This window comes from Copadichromis virginalis, linkage group LG10 (assembly GCF_057382275.1).
Source record: "Copadichromis virginalis isolate Kocher_CV1m ecotype Utaka linkage group LG10, C_Virginalis_male_GT1.1, whole genome shotgun sequence".
In the NCBI taxonomy this organism is placed as follows: domain Eukaryota; kingdom Metazoa; phylum Chordata; class Actinopteri; order Cichliformes; family Cichlidae; genus Copadichromis; species Copadichromis virginalis.
Genome location: NC_140627.1, coordinates 3,806,848 through 3,812,513, shown reverse-complemented (window position 1 = coordinate 3,812,513; position 5,666 = coordinate 3,806,848). Strand labels below are relative to the sequence as shown.

Below are 5,666 nucleotides of genomic sequence, written 5' to 3'. Positions count from 1 at the left end.
CGCTATCATCGTAAGACGCGTACTCTACTTCCCCTCGTATACTGCCGTTTTCCCCGCACCCCAATAATCCTTTTTTCCTTTTTCTGTTTCAGCCTCCCACAGTCCCGCTCTCGGCGTTCCTGCGCGATTCTCCTCCCGGTCCCTCGGTTTTTCTGGTTCCGTGCGTTTTTTCCCTTCTACCCTCCCGGGACACCCTCAGTTATAATAAAGTTTATTTTTGTTCTCTCGTACCGCTGTGTGTGTGTTCTGCTCCTGGGTCCAACTTGTGCGTGGAACTTCGGTTCATGACAGTACGGACTGGCAGGTATGGACCCAGCAGATCCACTCCGCTCCGCCATTAATAAACAGGGCGCTATTCTTGGTCGCCACGATCAGCAGCTCCAATCGCTCCAGGACCGCTACCAAGAGCTCAGTGACACTCAGGAACAGCTGCGAACCACGCCGCCCGACCCCGTGCTCCGCAGCGTTTCGCCCCCGCCTTTGGAGCCCTTCCACGGGGAGTTAGACCTGTGTGGGGGATTCCTCTTTCAATGCTCCTTGTTCTTCAGCCGCACGCCACACGCCTTCCCCACGGATGCAGCTAAGATCTCCTACTTCGTGGGTTTGTTACGGGGACGCGCTTTAGCGTGGGCTGAGGCCTACTTAACCTCTCACTCCATTCGTGATTGCGATTACGATGATTTCCTGGAGGAGTTCCGGGCTACGTTCTCCCCTCCGGTTTCAGAGGATGACGCCACGCAGAAATTGCTGGGGCTCCGTCAGGGGCGGCGCAGTATCGCGGAGTACCTAGTCGAGTTCCGTACCAGAGCGGTCGCCGTGGGTTGGCCCGATTCGGCCCTCCGTGGGTTTTTTTTTACGGTCATTAACCGACCAGATGAAGGACCAACTAGCTTTTCACGAGGAAACTAAATCCTTCGAAGAATTGGCTTCCCTCGCCCGTAGGATCGATAGACGCCTGCGGGAGAGGGATGCCGAGCGGCGGCTTAAGCCTATGGGCTCCGTATTGCGCCCCGGGATCCGTGTTTCTCCGCCCCCGCCCACGGCTGCGTGTGCGCGCTCTCCGTCGCCTCCCCCGCCCGAACCCATGCAGATCGGCCGCTCTCGGCTTTCTCCGGAGGAGAGGGAACGCCGATTTCGGGCTGGGGAATGCCTGTACTGTGGGAGGCCCGGTCACCGCATCGCTGTTTGCCCGGTCCGCCCAAACGACCCGGCCCACCGGTAAGTCCGGGGATACGGGTGGGCAGCACTTTAAACACTACTAGACCCCGATTATTACTGTCCGTTACCCTCATGACTAATAACCAGACCTTTACATGCTCCGCGCTGGTGGACTCCGGGGCGGAACAGAACCTCATGGATGAGAGACTGGCTAAGAAGTTAGCGGTGTCTCTTACTCCACTCGAGCCGCCCATCCCTGCGTCCACATTGAATAATCAAGTGTTTGCTTATATCACCCACCAAACCGCACCAGTACAGTTAGTCGCATCAGGAAATCACCAGGAGCAGCTTTCCTTTTTCACTTTTCCCGCTCCTGACACCCCGCTTATCTTAGGTTACCCCTGGCTACAGAAACATAACCCTCACATTGATTGGGCCGGAAAGAGAATCGCGAGCTGGAGTGTGTTCTGTCTGGCGAACTGTTTGGGGTCTGCCGTTCCCTCCGCCTCAACGAAACGGAACTCAGCCCCGCCACCCGCACCAGACCTCTCTTCCGTGCCCCCCGAATATCACGATCTTCGGCAGGTGTTCAGTAAGGACAAGGCGCTCTCACTACCTCCTCACCGTCCATATGACTGTGCCATTGATTTACTCCCGGGAGCTTTGCTGCCCTCTAGCAGACTGTATAACCTGTCTCGCCCCGAAAGAGAAACCATGGAGAATTACATCCAGGAGTCGCTAGCGGCAGGACGTATCAGGCCGTCGTCCTCCCCCGTCGCTGCGGGTTTTTTCTTTGTGGGAAAAAAGGACGGGACGCTTCGCCCCTGCATCGATTACCGGGGTCTAAACGACATCACCGTCAAGAATAAATATCCCCTCCCATTAATCAATTCTATTTTTGACTCACTCCAGGAAGCCACAGTCTTCACCAAGCTGGATCTGCGGAACGCCTATCACCTGGTTCGGATACGCGAGGGTGACGAGTGGAAGACCGCCTTCAACACCCCACTGGGGCATTTCGAATATCTGGTGATGCCGTTTGGGCTAACCAACGCCCCGGCGGTTTTTCAAGCTCTAGTCAACGACGTGTTACGGGACTTCCTAAATGTGTTTGTTTTCGTATACCTAGATGATATTCTGGTCTTCTCCAAAACACCCGAGGAACATCACGTCCATGTGAGGAGCGTGCTACAACGGCTGCTCGAAAACAGGTTGTACGTCAAGGCGGAGAAATGTGAGTTCCACGTTTCATCTATCTCCTTCTTGGGCTACATCCTAGCAGGTGGGCAGGTGAAGACCGACCCGGTGAAAGTCAAGGCAGTGCTGGAATGGCCGGTTCCGGAGTCACGGAAGAAGCTTCAGAGCTTCCTGGGGTTTGCGAACTTTTACCGCCGCTTCATTCGGAACTACAGCCAAGTGGCCGCGCCTCTCACCCAGCTCACCTCACCCAAAGCACCCTTCACCTGGTCCCCTGAGGCCCACGCAGCCTTCGCTAAGTTAAAACGATTATTTACGTCCACACCCATCCTAACCCACCCAGACGCTTCTAAGCAGTTTATTGTAGAAGTTGACGCGTCTGATGCGGGAGTGGGAGCGATTCTCTCCCAGCGGTCTGGGCCTCTAAATAAGCTCCGGCCGTGCGCCTTCTTCTCGCGCCGACTCACCCCCGCGGAGAAGAATTATGACATCGGCGACAGGGAACTGCTAGCTGTTAAACTCGCTTTAGAGGAATGGCGCCACTGGCTGGAGGGGGCCGAACAGCCCTTCCTCATATGGACAGACCATAAAAACCTCCTGTACCTGAGAACCGCCAAGAGGTTGAATCCACGCCAAGCTCGCTGGTCTCTGTTCTTCGCCCGCTTCAACTTCACGCTCTCCTACCGTCCAGGGTCGCGGAACACCAAGCCCGATGCGCTCTCCCGTCAGTACTCCTCCGACAGTGGAGCGTCTTCCCCCGCCACCATCCTACCCGCCGCCTGCGTGGTGGGCACTCTCACCTGGGAGATTGAGGAGACCATTCGCCGAGCTCTCCCGGGGGACCCCGATCCAGGGACTGGACCACCCGGACGGCACTTCGTTTCTGCTGCCGCCCGTGGAGCGGTCATCCACTGGATCCACACAGCACGATTCACGTGCCACCCAGGCGTGAGTAGAACGACGCACCTCCTCAAAAGACATTTTTGGTGGAAGACGCTAACAAGGGACGTGAGGGACTATGTGTCCACCTGTGCCGTCTGCTCCCGTAATAAGTCATCCACCAAGCGCCCCGCAGGTCAGCTCCACCCGCTCACTACACCCCACCGGCCCTGGTCTCACATCTCCCTCGACTTTGTTACCGGGCTCCCTACCTCTTCCGGAAAGTGTGTCGTCCTCACCGTTGTAGATAGGTTTTCTAAGGCCGCTCACTTCATCCCGCTAGCCAAGCTGCCCTCGGCCGCGGAGACTGCCCAAACGTTGGTTACTGATGTGTTCAGGCTCCACGGAATCCCCTTGGAGATTGTCTCCGATCGAGGTCCCCAGTTCACCTCACAGGTGTGGAAGACCTTCTGCTCCACTCTCGGCGCCAAGGTCAACCTAAGCTCCGGCTTCCACCCACAATCCAACGGACAGACTGAACGTCTCAATCAGGAGCTGGAGACTATGCTGAGGTGCGTGGCTAGTCAAAACCCCTCCTCTTGGGTTACCTACCTGCCCTGGGTGGAGTACGCCCATAACACTTTAACCTCGTCCACCACCGGTCTATCTCCTTTCGAAGCGTCCCTCGGATATCAGCCTCCACTCTTCCCTGAAGAGGACTTAACTCTCTCCGTCCCGTCAGCTCCACATCACCTTCGGCGCTGCCAACGTGTATGGCGCAGCGTTCGCAGCGCCCTCCTGCGAGCGAAGGAACGACATGCGCACTACGCCGATCGGCGCCGTGCCCCAGCCCCTGACTACCAGCCGGGACAGAAGGTTTGGTTGGCTGCTGGGAATATCCCGCTCCGAGGCACGTCCCGCAAACTGGCTCCCCGTTTCATCGGGCCGTACGAGGTGGACCGGGTCATCAACCCGGTGGCGGTCAGGCTCCGGCTTCCAGCCTCCCGGCGAGTGCACCCCACGTTCCATGTGTCTCAGCTTAAACCAGTCCGCCTCAGCCCCCTGTGCCCTCCTTCCGAGCCCCCTCCTCCCGCCCGGCTCATCGGCGGCCATCCGGCCTATGCGGTCCGGCGGATCCTGGATGCGCGCCGGCGCAGGCGCGGCTGGCAGTATCTCGTGGATTGGGAGGGGTACGGCCCCGAGGACCGCCTCTGGGTCCCGCGCTCCTTCGTTCTGGACCCTCGTCTCATCTCTGCTTTCCGTGCTTCTCTCCGCAGGCGGGGTCCCAGCCAGTCGCCTGGGGGCGACTCTTGAGGGGGGGGTACTGTCATGGTCCGCGGCCCGGCGTCCGAGGTGCTGATGGGATGCCCACTCCCGTGGGCGTGGCTGCTAACTCCACACCTGCATCCCATCCCAGGCGATCACCAGGTGGACTATTTAATCCTGCCCAGCCTGCTGCTCCACGCCAGTCCGTAGTCGTCCTTCAGCGGTAACGTACACCTGCGGGAAAGCCCTTATGCAAACTTATCCGTGTGAACTAACACTAACTCTGCCTTGTATACTCAGATCACAGCTCGGCGTGTTTGAGCCACCAGCCTGTCCACCTGCCTGTCCAGAATTTGGATCACGATCAGCCCCAGCCGCCTCGACCTTTCTGAAGCTTCTCCCCACGGACCCTCACCCCTCCCTCCGGTTCCCTCGGCCCCGCTATCATCGTAAGACGCGTACTCTACTTCCCCTCGTATACTGCCGTTTTCCCCGCACCCCAATAATCCTTTTTTCCTTTTTCTGTTTCAGCCTCCCACAGTCCCGCTCTCGGCGTTCCTGCGCGATTCTCCTCCCGGTCCCTCGGTTTTTCTGGTTCCGTGCGTTTTTTCCCTTCTACCCTCCCGGGACACCCTCAGTTATAATAAAGTTTATTTTTGTTCTCTCGTACCGCTGTGTGTGTGTTCTGCTCCTGGGTCCAACTTGTGCGTGGAACTTCGGTTCATGACATCTTTAGGTGCAGCATTTGATACTGTTGACCATAATATCCTATTAGAGCGATTAGAACATGCTATAGGTATTACAGGTACTGCGCTGCAGTGGTTTGTATCATATCTATCTAATAGACTCCAATTTGTGCATGTAAATGGAGAGTCCTCTCCACACACTGAGGTTAATTATGGAGTTCCACAGGGTTCAGTGCTAGGACCAATTCTGTTTACATTATACATGCTTCCCTTAGGCAGCATCATTAGAAGACATAGCATACATTTTCACTACTATGCAGATGACACCCAGCTCTATCTATCCATGAAGCCAGATAACACACAGCAATTAGTTAAACTGCAGGAATGTCTTAAAGACATAAAGACCTGGCCTCCAGTAACACTGTGAGGAACCTTGGAGTGATTTTTGACCAAGAAATGTCCTTCAATGCACATATTAAA

At 56.5% G+C, this 5,666-nt stretch overlaps 1 long non-coding RNA gene across 1 annotated transcript; it reads left to right on the top strand.

Moving 5' to 3' along the window:
• The first annotated feature begins 4,426 nt into the window (after positions 1–4,426).
• LOC146699680 (uncharacterized) lies at positions 4,427–5,124 on the top strand. Its single transcript, XR_014922443.1, has 3 exons — positions 4,427–4,723; positions 4,801–4,949; positions 5,032–5,124. It is a non-coding gene; the product is annotated as an uncharacterized LOC146699680 (long non-coding RNA).
• Positions 5,125–5,666: the final 542 nt, after the last annotated feature.